Source organism: Podarcis pityusensis (assembly GCF_964106645.2).
Source record: "Podarcis pityusensis genome assembly, chromosome: 16".
Classification (NCBI taxonomy): Eukaryota; Metazoa; Chordata; class Lepidosauria; order Squamata; family Lacertidae; genus Podarcis; species Podarcis pityusensis.
In genome coordinates, this window is record NC_138041.1 from 37,905,097 (window position 1) to 37,924,992 (window position 19,896).

General features: G+C 41.3%; 1 pseudogene across 1 annotated transcript; it reads right to left on the bottom strand.

Moving 5' to 3' along the window:
- Positions 1-483: 483 nt before the first annotated feature.
- LOC308464816 (vomeronasal type-2 receptor 26-like) lies at positions 484-15,519 on the bottom strand (annotated as a pseudogene). Its single transcript has 7 exons — positions 15,485-15,519; positions 8,131-8,277; positions 5,579-5,870; positions 4,094-4,960; positions 3,476-3,703; positions 2,764-2,890; positions 484-1,385 (listed from the first exon to the last, which is right to left on the bottom strand). The product of its transcript is annotated as a vomeronasal type-2 receptor 26-like (transcript).
- Positions 15,520-19,896: the final 4,377 nt, after the last annotated feature.

Below are 19,896 nucleotides of genomic sequence, written 5' to 3' on the forward strand. Positions count from 1 at the left end.
ACAGACAGAATCCACACCCTTATTTTAAATAAAAACCCCAAAACCAAAAGCACCTCTTTGAATATTTCCCATAATCTGACCCATTAAACCACTCAGTGTCTCAAAACCTCTGTGCTGGGAAGAGATGATCATAATTTGTGTGGCACAGTCAATCTAGTTAATTTTGTTTTTGCCCCTCAGCTTGCTCAAAATTTGAGGCATAAGTTTTTATGTTCATATAGGATCAGGAACGGTTGGGAATTAGTTCACATAAAAGATGTTTTAGTTTTATACAATAAAATTGGCTGTTGAAATAAATCCTCAAAAACAAAGTCATGCCTCATTCTTTATGTGAGTACAAGGCCAACATGAGATGGGGTCAACTGAATTTGGGGAGGGAATGCATCAAACACTCATACCGCAATTCCAATGGCATTTCTCTTACTGTCATATCTGATGAAATACGAGTAAGAGTCAAAGAAAGAGATTAATCTGTATTTTAATTTATTTTTTCTTCCTTATCATTTGTTCCCTGCTGTTCAGCTCAGGCCTTAGCACAATGATGTAGCATTTGGGGGAAAAGATGCAACCCAGTAATCCAGCACTGGAGGCCAAGATGGAGAAGATCTCCACAGCCACCATGTATTTCCCTTTGGTGCTCAAGTAGGTTGGCACAAAGGACAACCAAACACTGCAAAACACCAACATGCTGAAAGTGATAAATTTGGCCTCATTGAAACTGTCAGGGAGTTTCCTGGAAAAGAAAGCTACTATGAAGCTGGCGGTGGCTAGGAAGCCCATGTAGCCTAAGACAGAGTAAAACATGGAAGCTGAACCCTCGTTACATTCAAGTATGATTTCCCCAATCACTGAATGCGTGTCCTTATCTGGAAATGGTGGAGAAGTACTTAACCAAAGAGCACAAATGGCAGCTTGGATGAAGCAGCAGAAGAGGACAATTGAATTGGTCAGTCCTTTCCCCACCCATTTCCTTATGCTGGATCCTGGTTTGGTGGCCATAAATGCCACAACCACAGTGACCGTCTTTGCCAACACAGTGGAAATGGCCAAAGAGAAGACAAGGCCAAAAGCCATTTGTCGGAGAAGACAGAGCACCCTTCCAGGCCGTCCAATGAAAAGCAAGGAGCACAGGAAGCAAAGGAGGAGGGAGATGAGAAGGATGTAGGTGAGGGTCCGGTTGTTGGCTTTGACTATGGGAGTATCCTTGTGCTTCAGGAAAATGCCAAGTACTAAAGTTGTGATGAGAGAGAGAGAAATAGCCAACACCACTAAGATGATCCCCAGATTTTCTTTGTAAGAGAGGAAGCTCACAATCCTGGGAACACACTGAGTTTGATCCATGTTGGGATATTGGTCCTCTGGACAATTGACGCAAGCGTCTATGTCTGAAAAAGCGAAGAGGTGCTTAAGTATTTCAAAATGCTGACCAACATCTATCTAAACACAAACAGCTATTTAAGCACGCCTTTACACTGGGTAATGCCATTCAAAAGCAATCAGCCACAAGAAGATTTGAGGATGTCTATTTTTGTGTTCTTTCACAAAATCCAGGAGAAATGAATCTTATAATTTGAAAGAAAGTGAGATTGATTTTGGATGGGTTTTTATGGTCTGTGAGAACTGGTGGCATGTGTTGAACTCATGGACATAGTAACTGAATGCTTCCCTGATTCAGAAAGTGGATAGATAAGAATGAATTATATGCCAGGTGGGTTGAGCAAATACCTAGCCCTAATGTTTGCATGAATCTGTAAGTCTGGTGAAAGGGTCAAATTAGTGTTCTGCTTGCATAACAGGGATGGGGACCTCTGTTCTGTGGGTTGAAAGTGACTGTCCAGGCCTCTCTATCTGACCATCAGGAGAGTCCTGAGGCCACAAGCCCTCACCAGGTCACAAGCCTAACCACATGGGCTTTACAGCCTCTGTGAGGGTATTTGCCTGGCTGATTAGACCTCTTGGTGTCTAGTTGAAGGAGTGAGAGACGGGTGTATAGAAAGTAGCCCACGGTACAAGTTAAAACTCACCTTAGTTGCTCCCTCCACTTCTGCCTCAGGACCCACCAACTACTCCTAGAAGGTCACACAGAACATGATGAGGCCCTGAGGATGCAAAAGGTTTCTTACCCTGGCTTTAGAGTTAGCTGGAACCAGGAGAGGACCTTCTCAGTGCCTGGGAAATTGCTGGCAACCGAGGGGCACTTTGCTCATTTTCCCATCTCAGATAGGCGTCTAATCATCCATCCATCCATCCATCCATCCATCCATCCATCCATCTACATTTAGTTATTACATTTACTACATTTATATTCAAGGAACTGCTAGTGGCACATTTGGTTCCCTCCACTTTATCCTCATAATGTCCCATAAGTTGTGTAGGCAGCAAAATTGTGATCGGTCTAATGTAGGGCTGCCATACGTCTGGGTTTTCCCTGACACATCTGGGAATTGGGCTGCCAAATGGCGTCCAGGCAGATTGTTGCCGAATAGTCAAAATGCCTGGAGAAACCTGAACGTATGGCAAGTAGAGGGTTGTTGTTGTTGTTGTTGTTTTAAGATCCTTTAAAAATCCTATAAAAGCCCAATAACTTTGACCTTTTTTTAAAAAAAATGACAACAACTCAACAAGATAATTGTTCCTGAAAATCCCTTTAGTATTAGACTGCTCTGCATTCATCAGCATTCTCCAAACAAAGGTAATAAATAGCCTATTTATATATATATATTAAATCCCATAAATTAGGTCATGGGAATGCCTGCCTCCCACCTTTCTGACTAGAGATCATTCCTTCTGGACACGGAGCACAATCATAGCAGCAAAACTTCTCTCCTTCCTTCTTTTTTCTACTGAAGCCAGGGTTGCAGTTGTCATTGCACACAGAAAGGGGCAGCGCCTGTGCAAAATCATACAGATGAGCAACAATAGATTAGCCCTTTTCAGTCCTTCACCTCCATGTGATTAGACTCATGTGAGGGGCAGGGAGACTGAGGATGAACCAGTTGGCTCAGCTGCTCTGTTGCCCATTTGTTAGCGATTCCCAACTTCATCTCCTGGTTTGATCAGTCTAAGACTCAGCCTGAAAGTGGATCATGAAAAAGACAATGTCACCTCCAGACCCCCAAAATATGAAGTTGTAGAAATAAGATAAAGATAACTTGAAGATAAAAGCAAGGCCATCTTTTTTCCTTCCAGAAATCACTACGTGATATTCTGTGACATTTTAGCAAAATAAAATATTTTACTTTCCAATGCTTTGTAACTGGCTTATGTGACAACATTTTTCCACAAAGAAATTAAATGGCAGAGATGGCAAAAAGGATTCCTTGCTTTAATTTAAGGTTTGAGATCAATTTATGAAGTCAAGGATCATAAAGCATTAAATTTACAATAAGGCACCTCAAGAACTGACGGAATGGTGAGCTACCCAGAAGGGAGCATTCCCCTTTCATATAGTCAAGAGTTTGCAGTTATAATTCACCTGATTAAAACATGGATGCCACACGATTTGCTCATCATTGATGGTTAACTCTTTGCCTGCTGGAGCCTGAGGCTCCAGTCGTCCAACTTTCAATCAAGTCAGTGAGCCATTGGGGAAAGTGATCCAACTGGTAACATCAAAACCTGCAACCAGTTCTCCATGTTCATCAAAGTGCACCATATCTCCAGTGCTGATGTTGAATACAAGGCTCTTCAGAAAGGGATGGACCTTGAATATTGAAATATTCACATGGAATTAATGACATGAATAACTGTTCTTAAAGCAGTATATATGGTGATGGAGTATTTCCACTTGTCTATTATTATTATTATGATGATGATGATGAAATTAATTACATAAAGAACAGTCTATAGAGGGGATACATTGATTGAAAATGTCTAGCAAACCAGATCGGTAGTTGGGTTCCTATTGTGGGTATTTGGCAAGCTAGCATGACAGTGATGTTGTCTCTGAGTAAATGTGCACCAGGTCAGGCAGGCTAATATCTGTGGCTCTTGCCACCAGACACAGCTGGAGCACATTGGGACTGGTGAGGTGAAAAGCCAGGAGATCAGTGGCAGCTGAAGGCAAAGCAAAGAAGTCCTGAGTTGTCTTTACCTGCCATGGTTGCACATTCAGAAAGGCAAATCTCTCTCCTCTTGCCAATCTGCTATGTTTGGAGCTGGATTTGTATATGGAGTTCAAAGCATGTGCCACAGCATAGACAGCTTTGTAGACATTGTAGCTGTGACCAGTCATCTGTTTTTCATACAAAACCCCAGGAAGGTTCTCCAGTTTCTCCTCCAAAGTGCAGGGTTCTTTCTGCTCAGCCTCCACCTCCTGTCCATGAGATGCTTTCAGGGAGCAGGTGAAAGTCTGTTCCCAGACATCCTGGATGAATACATCTTCTTTGTGCCAGAAGGGTCTTACCGTCTGAATGAACTTCTGGAACCCTAATGGCTGACTTGAGTGGACTGTGAAGGATAGAGTACCATGGAACATCTGTATTTCCCAGTCTTTCTGAATAGACACTGAATCAAAATCCCAGTGAGATGTAGCAACCCACACTTTACCCAGAGGTGGCCATCCCATTATTGGTCCTATAAATGACAATACTCTCAAAAATAGAAAGGATGGAGGTTCCCCATAAACCACAAATACATTAGCTTTTGTCTCAAACGCAATTGCATAACTTTCCCGATTCTGTAAAGCCAAGCGTATCATCTCATCTAGATAATTCCATTTTTCCAACCTTAGTATGAAGTCATAGCAGATGCCATGCTCAAAGAGTAGTGGTAAAATTGTCTGTAGAAACTGGTCCCCTTTGTCATTATCCACAGCACAAAGTACAATCCATGTCCATCTGAAATGTTGAAGTAATCGCACTATTCCTATGTGCTGTTTGGCTTCATTTGGGACCATCTGGTATAAAAATGGGAATAGCATGTTTGCATCCTGTATTGCCCAAAAGGATCCATATGTGAGCTAAAATAGAATGCATGAGGTGTTTTCTTTTGTTTCTGAAGGATTATGAGAGAATGTAAAACTACAGGTTTCACAGGTACTTCAAAGGCATAGCTTTCCCAGTAAATGTCTGCATAGGTTTTAAAGAAGAAAACTTCAAGTAATGTGGAAAAATACCCAGTAATCTGCTTCATTATTGATAATTTCTTAATGTTTCTCCTAATGTTTTTAAAATATGTAGTCCAGCCTTATAGAGCAGCAGAGAACAAGTATTTCCCTTCTTCTATGTGACAGCCATTAAGGTATTTTAAAGTACTACATTAACCTCCTTAGTCCCTTCCTCTCTGGACTAAATTACACAGGTCTGCCAGCCATTCCTTACATTATGTGTTTTCAGTTGTGTATTAGGTCTAGTAAAAAATGGGGAAAAAGAAACCATAAAAACTCAAATCCTTTATGTCCTAGGCACAATCATTCCATTCCACTTCAATTTACAGATACTTGAGTTTTCTGTACAATTGGCTCTCAGCACTGCTTGGTTAATTCCTATCCAATCTTCAATAAAACTTTGCAGGAACCTTGTCACAAGCTTATCGAAATCAAGATAGTATGACCCATACACCCATGCTCCCGATTTACCTGTGGAATCTTGTGGGTTGCTGAAATGGTGGCCATATTGGCAGAGATTTCAGAGATGCATCCTCCAATGAGAGCTATCAGATTGTTCCACTTGTGACACTTGAAGTTGGGGACAAATCTATGCTGTGTGGAAAGCAGGTTGAGCGTGGCCTTGTAGGTCATCCTTGCAGTGTAGTAGCTATTGAGGACGCGGAACCCTAGAGAGATGTTGGAGAAGACTTTGGGATTCTCATTGATTTCTTTGACAGCAAATGCTAAGGCCAGGATGTGCTGGTAGTTCTTTGGCACGGAGCTGTAATTAAATTACAACAGAATGAAATAGAATGGAATGGAAGAAGAAGAAGAAGAAGAAGAAGAAGAAGAAGAAGAAGAAGAAGAAGAAGAAGTATAACTTGCTGTTGAAATGGAATACTCAGGATGAAACGGTGAAATCTGCTATGATTAAATGGGCACAAGACGTTGGACATAACATAATGATGGCTGACTGGGAACAGTTATGGACCACAGGTATGAAGTTTACGGCATGCAATGCCTTAAGAGAGAATATTATGAAAATGATATACAGGTGGTACATGACACCAGTCAAGCTTGCAAAAATCTATCATTTGCCCGATAATAAATGTTGGAAATGTAAAGAAACTGAAGGTACATTCTTTCACCTTTGGTGGACGTGCCCAAGGATTAAGGCTTTCTGGGAGATGATCTATAAAGAATTGAAAAAGGTATTTAAATATACCTTCTTGAAGAAACCAGAGGCCTTTCTCCTGGGCATAGTCGGCCAATTGGTGTTAAAGAAGGATAGAACTTTCTTTATGTATGCCACAACAGCAGCAAGAATACTTATTGCAAAGTATTGGAAGACACAAGATCTACCCACTCTGGAAGAATGGCAGATGAAGGTGATGGACTACATGGAATTGGCGGAAATGACTGGCAGAATCCGAGACCAGGGAGAAGAGTCGGTGGAAGAAGATTGGAAGAAATTTAAAGACTATTTACAGAAATATTGTAAAATTAATGAATGTTAGAATGATGTCAGAATGAAGTTAAGTGGTTTTAGCAGCAATGTCATAAAGGTGTATGTAAAAATGGATGGTTAATAGGTGAGAATCTAAAGCTATAATATATTAAGTTAAAGGGCTAAGACAAAAACAAAGAGGGAAAGGAATTGCTGAATTAACCAAGTGAACTGGAATACAAAAAAGGGAGGTGAGAGGAGGTCAGGGAAGTAAGGAAATGAAATGTAAGATACGGAAGGATTAATTTGCTTTTAAGTGTTTTTTTTATTTTTTTTCTATACTTTGTATTTTGTATGTTTTTATTATTTTTTTCTATATTTTCCTTTGTCTCTTTTATCTTTAACTATTTTTATCTGTAATTTGTTGTTTCTGAAATTTTAATAAATATCATTTAAAGAAGAAGAAGAAGAAGAAGAAGAAGAAGAAGAAGAAGAAGAAGAAGAAGAAGAAGAAGAAATGCTCTCTGCATTTAAGGGAGTTTCTCTTTGTGACAATAAAAACAAGTAATTGAAAATCAATAGGTGTGGCCATGCTAACACAGTGCCCATAGGTGCAAGAAAGCTATAGAGAACATCAACTGAGGACACAGAGCCTCTGATCCCTTCCCTTGCTGACTGCTTACTTCACCATGAGATGTTGTGAGATGTATGCCTCCCAGAAGTACATATAACTAAATAATGGAATGTGAAGAGCAAAGCTCTTTGCTCTGAATACTTTTCCAGGCTCTGATCTTCAACTGAGCAATTGAACAGAAAATGGAGCACTCAGAGAGCAGGAGTGGAGCAATCTGAGGGAAAAGTGCGGGGAGAAAGTGCTGCACTGCAAAAGCGAGGAGAGACAGAAAAGAGCAGGAATTGTGTTCCATAGAGAGGAATCAGAAGGTGCACATGGACATAAACTCACATCCCTCAAGGCTGAGAAGGAACAAAGTTTGGGCAGAACAGAAATAGGGAGGCAGTGACAAGGCATGATCCACCATGTGAAAATGCTCTAAAAGGCTTACTAAATCATGAAAAGAAGCACAGAACAGTTTATTTCAGTGCGGCTTGCAAAGGAAAATTTAGTAGCAGTACAAACAGTTAATAAGAGAAATGAATACAGTAAACGTACAATCTGTATTCAGCTTTACATACCTGACAAAACAATAAGAATTTAATGCAAAGGGGGTGGGTGTCTGGGGAAAAAGACTTTGGGAATCCCATCTGCCATTGAACCTGATTTATTTTGACTATACACAACGTTGGCTTTCGGCATGATTCCCGGAACATGACCCCTCGTGTAAATTGGGGGCTTCCTGTCTCTGTCTCTCTGTCTGCCCATATCACCCTTGCCCATCATTGTCATACTGAGGTTGAGTACCTCATACCTCTTCCATAATGCTGAAGAATGCTTAACCCCCCCTTACAATTTTATTGGGTTTCCATGAAGAAGAACATCAAAATATGAATCATAGTACTGCGTAGTGATGCGTTTTCAGTCATTTCAGTCTGATTATATTATACACGGATAGAAGGGGAATAAATAATGTCTTACACAGGTTCATCAATCAGTATCTGTGAAGGCTGTTCCCTGAAAGACTGGATATTAGACAAGTATATGACTTGGGAAACCATCTCTCCAATTACAAGGTCTCCTGGCTGGTAAAATTCGTGAGCAATAGGAAGAGGATCATCATAAATGCTGCAGTTAATAGAATGTGCCTTGCATATAGTGTGGAGCAGAAGTAACAGCAGAAACAGCACCAGCAGGATCCTACTGAGAAATCTTCCCCTCCCAATGTAGATTCCCATGTTTCCACTACAGCCTTGTATGCGGATGTTATCAGTTTGGCTAAAGTATCCTTTGAATAGGGGGCTGTTAGGTAATCTATGCACCAGCGCTTTGGTCTTTTAGTTAGCCATCAAATTTTCTTTTTCTTCACACATTATTCCCAGGGATGGCTGGAGGTTGCTGGGATACAAATAATAACATTTTAGCTATTATTACTTCTTTTTAAAACAACCAACTGCAGCTGTTTAGTTATAAATTTCACTTTTCCTTGGTTTACAAAGAAAATAACTATACCCATGACTGTTACCCAAGAGAACATAAGGTACATTGTGGTGAGGCAGTGTTTCAGTTAAACAATATGCTAAACTATGTGCTAAACCATGTGCTAAACCATGCCTAGTCAAGGAAGTTCACATTTCACAAAAAGAATGATCCTTGAAATTGATGACTGGATGGAAGCTTATCTAAACATGTAAAAGAAGAATGATGATACAAAAGACTGGCAGAACCCTGGCTGTGCCTAGACATCGCTTTGAACATTAGCAAGTTGTTATGCCTTTTAAAAGATGCTATTGTTTTTTAATCCAAACAGAATGTGTATATCAACTATGTAAGAGGATGGAAGCCAGCAATTTTGACAATGATAGGAATAATTCCTCAGTGTGTTCTTCGTTTCTGCAGTTGCATCATGCCTGACCAAATTGCTAAAGCCTCTCCCCCCTGAATTGTACGACTATGATTGTCTTCCTTGAGAGATAATAAGTAGGCAGCGTTGCTTAGTCCTGAGCAAAAGTTAAGTTTTCCCAGAGATCATTCTTAGTTGGCAGAAAATGAAGGTCTGGGTTTAAACGTAGAGTCAAGTCCGAGAGCACATGAGATTCAGTCCCGTCCCATCCTGTCCCCCACCCTGAAGATGGGTTCATCTCCTTCATCACTTGACTTCCCAGTATTGTTTGACCCCATATTTCTATCAATAACAAATTGATATTAGGGGTGCCATATTTCTCAAAGTAAAACCAGGACACCCAGAAAGTTGTTGAGCTTTTTTTTTTTTACTTATGCAGTACAGTGGTACCTTGGTTTACAAACTTAATCCATTCCGGAAGTCCATTCTTAAACCAAAGCGTTCTTGAACCAAGGCTTGCTTTCCCATACAGCGGGAGACTCAATTTATAAATGGAACACACTCAACAGGAAGCGGCACATGTTCTGCTTCCAAGGCAAAGTTCACAAACCAAAACACCTACTTCTGGGTTTGCAGCGTTCTTAATCCAAGTTGTTCATAAACAAAGCTGTTCTTAAACCAAAGTACCACTGTACTATCATTCTGCAGCATGCAAACCTAGCAATTAGGAACAGAGCCTAGCTCAAGTAGCTTACCGTCAGAATTGGACTTCTGTGTACATGTCTGGGAAAAGTAAAAACCAGGATGCCCCAAGCCTTTTTTTAAAAAAAAATATTATACATTACAGTCGTACCTTGGTTCTCGAATGCCTTGGTACTCGTACGTTTTGACTCCCAAACGCTCAAAAGCTGGAAGCAAGTGTTCCGGTTTTCGAACGTTCTTTGGAAGTCGAACGTCCGACATGGCTTCCGCGACTGAGTGCAGGAAGCTCCTGCAGCTCCTGCAGGCAATTGGAAGCCGCGCCTTGGTTTTCGAACGGTTCTGGGAGTCGAATGGACTTCCAGAATGGATTAAGTTTGACAAACAAGGTACCACAGTACTAAGCTGTTCTTAAACCAAGGTACCCCAGTCCTATCATTCTGCAGCATGCATCATTAGCAATTTGAAAAAGTCTAGCCCAAGTAGCTTACACTCAGAATTTGACTTCTGTGTACATGTCTGGGAACAAGGAACAGGCTAATTTTCGGAGGTCACCGAAAATACGTATTTGGGCCCTCTGTAATTCAGTCCAGTTGCCAATGGCTCTCTTAGCTTTTCAAGAATGGGCCTTTGCTGTGGTGGCTCCCCTACTGCGGAATACTCTTCCCAGAGAGGCTCTCCTGGCACCATCATTACATGGCTTTATTTCGTTTGACATCTGTTTACTGAAGGCAGAAATTTGGCATGCATTCTGTGATGTAAGAGTTGGAGAGACAAATTCAGCCTCTAAGTGTGATCCAGCTCTGGAGTTGAGTGATATTTAATTTTAGTGGGCAGACATGTCTGCTCAGCTTTGTCAGTCAAAAACAAACCCTTGGAAAGAGGTTGGTTCATTCAGTTGATTCTGGATCTTCTTACAGCTCCGTAAACATGCAGTCAGCTTAGTGAATAAGAAGAGGGCCTTATTTCCCAGTATGAGAAGATAAATACATTTACCTACAGTAACTCAAGATGGGGGAAAGGCATTTAAGATGGACAGAATCCATACCCTCATTTAAAAAACAAACAAACCCCAAAAGCACCTCTGAATATTTCCCATAATCTGATCCATTCATCCACTCAGTGTCTCAAAACCTCTGCGCTGGGATATTTCTCTTGGCAAAGTCAATCTAGTTAATTTTGTTTTTGCCCCTCAGCTTGCTCAAAATTTGAGGCATAAGTTTTTATGCTCCTATAGGATCAGGCACTGTTGCAAATTCGTTCACATAACAGATGTTTTAATTTTATACAATAAAATTGTTTGTTCAATTAAATCCTCCAAAATTAAGCCATGTCTCATTCTTTATGTGAGTACAAGGCCAACATGAAATGGGGTCAACTGAATTTGGCACTATCATTACATGTCTTTAGACACCTGGCAAAAATATTCCTCTTTACCAGGCCTTTGCCCATTAAATAATCGATTTCTTGTTAAAGCTGTGCAGAGGGGGGCTGTTATTATTGTATTATTATACTGCCTGTTGTTACTCTTTTTATTATGTTTTTATTACTGATGCTCCATAAAATGTGTTCTTAATGTTGTACACATAGAATCATAGAATCATAGAGTTGGAAGAGACCACAAGGGCCATCGAGTCCAACCCCCTGCCAAGCAGGAAACACCATCAGAGCACTCCTGACATATGGTTGTCAAGCCTCTGCTTAAAGACCTCCAAAGAAGGAGACTCCACCACACTCCTTGGCAGCAAATTCCACTGTCGAACAGCTCTTACTGTCAGGAAGTTCTTCCTAATGTTTAGGTGGAATCTTCTTTCTTGTAGTTTGGATCCATTGCTCCGTGTCCGCTTCTCTGGAGCAGCAGAAAACAACCTTTCTCCCTCCTCTATGTGACATCCTTTTATATATTTGAACATGGCTATCATATCACCCCTTAGCCTCCTCTTCTCCAGGCTAAACATGCCCAGCTCCCTTAGCTGTTCCTCATAAGGCATCGTTTCCAGGCCTTTGACCATTTTGGTTGCCCTCCTCTGGACACGTTCCAGTTTGTCAGTGTCCTTCTTGCCATGGACACTGCCATGGGATCTTTGGATAAAGGGCAGTATATAAAACAAACAAACAAACAAACAAACAAGCAAGCAAGCAAGCAAGCAAGCAAGCAAGCAAACACTCCCCCGCCATCCTCTGGTGTGCACTTCATTCCTCCTTTCTGTAGGGTTCGGGTGCATCATCTCATTCTCCTGGGAACTCACTGGCACATCTGAACCAAGCAGATTGAATGCCTTGCACATCAGCTGGTGCAGTGTGTGTGTGTGTGTGTGTGTGTTTGTGTGTGTGTGTGTGATGCCTCCTGCAGTATTTGGAGGAGCCAGCCAGTTCCCAGGTGGGACTCACTAGCACCCCAAAACCAAGCAGGATTGCAACCTCCCCCATCAGCTAATGCAGGCAGAGTTTAATCTTACTTTCTGCAGTGTTTGGCAACGCCAGCCAGTTCTCAGTAGGAAGAGGGAGGCAAGACGTGACCAAGTACAATGAAACTCCCTGCAAGTCAGCTGATGTTGGGGTGGGAAGGAGAGCTCCCCCACCATCTCCAACCTAACTTCCTACAATGCGCTCCGCCTGCTCCAACTAAGCCTGCCCATCCAAGCTGAATCCTGTCACACACACCAATTGTCCTGATTTGAACAGGACATCACTGATTGACAGAAGCCGCCCTGGCTTCTTATTTCAGGAGGAATATTCCAGGAGGAGGTGGGGAGAAAGCCCAGCCGGCAAAGTTGAATAAATGAATGAATGAATGAATGAATGAATGAATGAATCTTTATTTGTGTCAGCCATCGGCCATAGCAATAAAACAACAATACGATATGCAAAGAATAGAAATAAAAAGTCAATTATATAAAATACATTTTAGGGTTTTGAATCAATAGTCAAATAGTGGATCTTATTCTAATTGCCCCAGCTAAAAACCTTGCAGCCTTTGCTGTCACCTGCTCATCTTGATCTGCCAAGAGAAAGGACACTGTGGTAATGGCTGGGCAACCCGGAATGGGCAATAAAAGAGGGGTGATAACCTCATTCCTCAAGTCTTTATACAGAGTGCAAGCCAGAAGGGCATGCGCCACCGATTCAGTACTGCTATCTCCACAGGGACATAAGCGTTTTTTGTGTGGAATCTGTTGGAATCGTCCCTCAAGTCCAGCCAAAGGCATGACATTCAATCTTGCGAGAATAAAAGCGCATCTATATTTTAGAATTGCTAGATTATGCCAGAGAGTTGAAATGGGAAGGTGGAAAATTGTCATGCCATGGGCAAAAGTAAAGGCAGCGGAGGGGTGATGGTGGGCCGGAGTGGGGGGTCAGTGGCATGGTGGTGGTTCGGAGTGTCCCAGAGTGTCCTTTCTGCAGGGCTCATCACACAACCCTCCAATGGGAGACAAGCCAGAGGGATAAGTGAGTGGAACAGTGGATGTGACTTTTACCTTTGTAGAGTAGGCCAGTTCCTACAAGCACCTCTCTCTATTGTCCATCCAGACAAGGAAGAGGCAGAACTCAGAACTCAGGTATATATTCCAGCCAGGGATCTAATGCTAGTAAGTCTGCTTAGCCCCACTGATATTAGTGCACTCAACACAACCATGCTCATTTATTTGACTGGGTTTACTCTGAGTACAACTAGCAACGGATACAGCCTGTGAATCAGGGCCCATGGGGTCTGTGGCCTGGGACCAGAGAGAGTCCTGTTCAGACCCTGGGGCTGTGTTTTCCTCACCCTTGACCTGATGCATTAAAGGGACAGAATTAAACATTTCATGGCGCATGACTTTGGACTTGGGCACATAAATAGGAGTGGCCTAGCTGGATTGCAAGAAACAGTGAACTGCTTTGGCAATCTTTCATAAAAACTCTCTGATCTGCGTTAAATCAGCCCTCTAAAGTTCAGTTCTGCCTTGGTACGTGCACCAGTGTAAACCTGTTTAACTGAATGCTGTTCTTGTCATTTGGAGCGAACTCTCCAGGGGCTTCTCCCAACGGCAAACACTGTGTCAAGACCCTGCAATTAGAGATAATTGACGGAGAGCCCTTACAGCCATTGCATATGCTACATACAGGTGCAATTTTCACAGATCATCATTATTCCTGATTATTCAGTATTACAGCTAACCTTAAAATAGCATTTGCTATACAGTTTTCTGTGCTGCATTGTAAACAGCGCTTTGACTTTTACATGGTATTAACTGTGACCTGTGTTTACCTGGACGCTGTGCTTTCCACCTTGTGCCAAGTCCCAAATGGGCAGCAAAACAAGACAAGGCTCTGCAATTAGCTGTAATTTTCTCAGCAGAAAGCCCAATTAAACTTGTCAGCCAGGATTCTAATTATGAAGCAAACTTCAGCAAGCAGCTGACAATCAGGAAGAAAGAGAGAAACCTGCTCTTTTCTCTCATCTGCTGTCTGCCACATTTTAGTTTAATCATATCAACAAGCAAATATCTAGCTGGGCCCAGAAACACTCAGGCAGAGCTGATCAACACACACAAACTGTTTCTCACTTAACAAGGCAAATATCCTATGTGAATCCCATCACAATGAAATGCTTATAATTTGAACACTAGGTTTGGACTCATCCATGAACGTGGGTCTGTCTCTGAAAAGTATTGGGAAACTTCTAGGCTGGGATGCTGCGGCCAGGCTGTTGCCCAGTGCCAATGATCTGAAGAATGTGGCTGTGCCATTCAAACTATTTTAGTGGCTGCCAGGACATTTGCACGCACAATCCAAAGTATCCATAAGCCCCCCTCCGTGCCCAGAAGTGTTGTGGCCCATAGAGTGTAGCAAAATACTGTGCAAGGTTTTCCCCAGTATCATCTCTGTGTGATGGGCTACTGGGGAAAAGCTGTCCCATAAGCCTTTGCTGCAGAGGGGAGGGGAGGGGAGGCCTGTATAAGGCTGTTTCCCCTGGAGCTTTCAGAGCTTCCCGCCTGCCCACCCTCAGGTTAGAGTCTTCACTGGGCAATTTTGGGTCGTTGGTTGACAGGGCCAGAAAGGATTTTATTTTCTCCAAACGTGATTGGCTTCCCCCCCACTTTCCCTCAGTGAAATTATGCCTTTCCTTTGTTAGGCTGGAAAACATTGTTTGCATGAGGATGGAAATGGCATTGGTCAGCATCAACATAGTATAGAGGGTCCCCCCTAAGGGGCCTGGGGAGAGGATTGACCACGGCAAACCCAAGCGTGGTTTCGGTATCTGCCTGGTTGGAACCTGCACCCTGGTCCTCAAGGGAGACCTTGCTTGCTTGGTCTGCACCACGGCAAGGTTCAACACTGGCCAACTCCCGTTTGGAGTGATCCAAACCCAGCGGTTCCATTCCATCAACTTGTGGCTTGTGGAATGATGAACTGATCCTGGGACCCAGTGCCATGCCAACCCTTGCCCTGCCTGCTGCTGCCAACAAAGATTTGTCCTGATTTTATCCCATCACCATTGTACAGTCTGGTTATTTTGCTGATTTCATGGGCCACATATTGGGCCTGCCTGGGTAGTGATATTTAATGTTCTAAGCAGCATAGGACAGGGATTTTTGAAGGACCACCTCCTCCTAGATCAACGTAGTTGCACAATCACACCCTTTTGACACCATGACTGCAAGGTGGTTTTAAGAAGTTAACACTCTGTGCTATGTGATCTTGAGTACACAACTGAAATTTAATCCCATGCCTTTATCTAGGTCATCATCGCTGAAGTTGAGAAGATGAGGGAGACTGATTTACTCCCCATAATCAGCCTCAAATTACCTTGTGCGAGCTGGATAGATGGTATTATCCACCATCTTCCAAGGCGCATTTGACTGCATAACAATGTTTTTCTTTCCAAAAAATTCTTATATCTCACCCAAACACCATACAGACTCTTTCTTATTCTCTTGACCAGTGGTGCAGTGGTGAATTCTGAAGTTCAGGAGTTCATTGTGACAGCCCCAAAAACACACCCCAAAGGTTCCACATTGGTTGTCTCCGTTGGAGGTGATGAGTGTGAAGAAGATCAATATGAGGGGGAGATGGATAACATATGGGAGTTTAATAATGAAAGAAGGAAGTAAATGGAAACTGAAACCATATGTTGAAGTAAAAGAATATGTAAATGATTGGTTGCATTATTTTCAGATTAATGAAATGTTTAAAAAAGATGTATTAGAAAGAGGTTTTACCGACAAGGAATCAAAATATCAATTGGAAGTATTGAATAATGACGTAAAAATTCTGTCTAAAATGTATAAATTATTATTGGAATGGTATACAAAGGACGAGGAGGTTAAATCGGTTATGATCCATTGGGCCAAAGATTTTGGATATAATATACAATTTAAAGACTGGGTTAAATTGTGGAATGAAGGAATGAAATTTACTGTGTGTACTACAATAAAGGAAAATGTGATGAAAATGATATATAGATGGTATGTAACACCAGTAAAATTAGCAAAAACGTATAAAGTAAGTAATAAATGTTAGAAGTGTAAAGAAAAAGAAGGAACATTTTACCATATGTGGTGGGAGTGTAAAAAAGTGAAATGCTTTTGGGAAAGGATATATAATAAGTTAAAAAAGATGTTGAAATATACATTTGTTAAGAAACCAGAAGCATTTCTACTAGGAATAATAGGAAATGAAATTAATAACAAAGAATGGAAGTTATTTTTATATGCAGTAACGGCAGCAAGAATACTATTGGCCCAAAAATGGAAACAAGAAGAATTACCTACGATTGAAGAATGGAGAATGAAATTAATGGAATATGCAGAACTTGATAAATTAACAGGAAGGATCCGGAACCGACGAGACCAGAGATTCACTGAAGACTGGATTAAATTTACAGATTATATGAAAAGTATATGTGATGACCAGATAACGTTTGTAAGTTTTCAGGAAGCTCTGTGAGAATGTATGGTAGAAATATTGTTTAAAAAATAAGGTAAATTAAGATATTATTGTAGTGCAATATTAAATTAAGAAATGTACAAGAAGTGATTAAGATGGAGAATTATCAGACATGTTGATGGAAGTAAAAAAAAAAAAAAGATGTTGGTGATCATAGAATCATAGAATCATAGAGTTGGAAGAGACCACAAGGGCCATCGAGTCCAACCCCCTGCCAAGCAGGAAACACCATCAGAGCACTCCTGACATATGGTTGTCAAGCCTCTGCTTAAAGACCTCCAAAGAAGGAGACTCCACCACACTCCTTGGCAGCAAATTCCACTGTCGAACAGCTCTTACTGTCAGGAAGTTCTTCCTAATGTTTAGGTGGAATCTTCTTTGTTGTAGTTTGGCTCCATTGCTCCGTGTCCGCTTCTCTGGAGCAGCAGAAAACAACCTTTCTCCCTCCTCTATGTGACATCCTTTTATATATTTGAAGGATGTCACATAGAGGAGGGAGAAAGGTTGTTTTCTGGTGATAAATTAGATGTTTTGTTTTGTATAGTTTTATATTGGAAAACTAATAAAAATATGTATTAAAAAAAAAGACACACCCCAAAGGGGCAAAACCCAGGCCCTTCCCAGGGAGACCATTCTCCCACTGAGGGGTAACAGTGAAAACTCAAGAAGGATCTTATATATTATCTACCCCACCCTATAAAAAGATAAATATTGGAACTTAACCTTCAGCTTGTCTCTGTCAGTCACTCTGTCAATTTCACGATCTTATTGCCCTTTCCCTTCCCACATGCCACAACCACGTGTATTGTATGTTTCAAGTTGTACCACTGCATTTAAGCCTTCATTGTCACCTGCTGCATCCCTCACATTGCTCTCCAACTCTAAGATAACAAAAGGAAATTCTCCACTTCCATATGCATTGATCTATATTTTTTATATACAGTAGCAAGTCAGTTTCTGCTGTTAGCCCATGTAATAGAGGATTTCTGAATCCTTCCCTCCCTCCCTTTAACTGGTGTACAGGAAACATCCCTGAAAATCCTGAAAATCATGTCTTCATTGGTGACACATGTACACTTGGGGGAAATGGTGCAGGTGTGATTGAGGAAGAGCGTTGGGGAAACTAGGAAGCTCCCTTCAGGGCACCAGTTTGCAGCTGGACTGCTTGCTTGCATGTGGCACTCGCAATTACAAGAGAACTACTCAATAACAAATATGCATCATTATTTTGATCTTACTAGAAGTCACAGAGCTCAATGCTCTAAGGAGATAACTTTGGAACTAGTAATTATCTCAAATTGCTGGGATTTATCATTCATCTTCCCAAATCCCCTCTACACTTTTTTCAGGCCATGAACACAATCAATGTCAGATTGTGAAAGTGTATATAAAATAAATCCTGTGTCATTTAGAGCCCAGATAAGAAATTCTGAACATGCAGGTTTTCATGAATCAGATCATTGGCATTTTCCCTTTATGAAAATAATCCAGAGTCATTCAATGAGAGTTCCTGTAATGCAGTTTATGGTAGATGAGATAGAAATCTGACTTTTGGCATCCCTGTTGGCTCCAAGATGGTAGGAACATTCCTGCTGCTGATCCTTCTCTTCCTGTGGCTGCAGTTGCCTCCAACTGAGAGCAAGGAACACTCTGCTAGATGCACCATGATGGAGCCGTTCCAGCTTCCATACCAGAATTATCAGAGAGGGGACCTAGTCATTGGAGGAATTGTTTCTTATTTCGGCTTTTTATTTGAAGAAATGGATTTCTATGAGCACCCCAACACAAAGCTTACAGATGAACTTTTGTAAGTAAAAATTTTTATCCTTCATAACGTAGCCTTGGTGAGCTCATGTATGCTACAATTACACCAAACATACGTTAGCATGCTCAGAACACGTTTCCCTGTCACTTTTATCAAGTAGGATGTGAAACATATATTTTCTTCTTTTGATATTGTGATCTGGTCATCTTTCTTCTTTGTTGCTTTATTCTGCTTCTTGGGGTTTCTATCTTCTGCCTGTTCTGCTTTCTCATCACCTGATCCCGTGGCTTTCACCACTTTCTCCTAACTTCATCCTCGTCCTCCCTCTGTGTTTCCTTTCACACCATTAACGTCCAGTTTTTCTTTGCAGCAAAGCTATATCTTCATATTCACAATCACTATCATTTAATCTGACAGTCACAGATGAATGTGACATATGAATAACATAGAATTTGGATTATATTCTCTGCTATACAATGTAAACCATATTGAGTAAAAAAAACCAAGTATCGAAACTGAGTTATTTGCAGAGTAGACTCACTGAAATTAATAAACCTAATTTAGTCTGATCTATTAATCCTAATGGTCCTTCTAAGAGTATGACTAACATTGGCTACAGTATTTTTTGTACAGCAACAATTTTATTTGAAGGAGGGAAGGAGGGAAACTCAGTTACTATGAAAGAATAGAATTTGTTCCATCAGATGTGCTCTGGTCTCTACTCCCCACCTACACCAAGCACTAACTACCTGAGAGGCACCAGTCAGAATTTCTGCATTGCGAACTTCTCTTCCAGTAAGTGTCCATTGGTTGCTGAAAGGAAATAAGGAGTTAAGAGAAAGATGTAGCAACCAGGTACCCCCTCCCAGCAGTAGCAAGATAGCTGTTTGCTTTAGCCACCTGTGAGGACCCACAATTTTAGGCACCAGTGGTACAGCTGCAAATAACAGATTTATTTACATATGTGTGTTTCAGTATATGAATGCTCTGCACAAAATTAAATGCTATTTAGATGCAATATTCTTAAAGCTGACTGAATATTGTCCATGGGGTCAACTATCAACTGTTGAGACACACAATGGATATATAGTTTGTTTGTTAGCTTATTCGTTTTATTTAATCTTTTGGGATTTGCCAGAGAGAGCCAGAAAGTTACCAATGTGCTTAAGAGGGAGAGGAAGAGAATACCTCTGACACGTAGTACAGTGGTACCTTGGGTTAAGAACTTAATTCTTTCTGTAAGTCTGTTCTTAACCTTTAACTGTTCTTAACCTGAGGTACCTGAGCTGCCGCTGCGCCGCCACCACACGATTTCTGTTCTTGTCCTGAAGCAAAGGTCTTAACCTGAGGTACTATTTCTGCGGTAGAGGAGTCTGTAACCTGAAGCATCTGTAACCTGAGGTACCACTGTATAACTCTTTTATTAGTGATGAAGTGAAGTACTACCAGAATATTCTCTCCCTGGTGTTTGCTGTGAAAGAAATAAACGGGAACCCTAATATCGTAC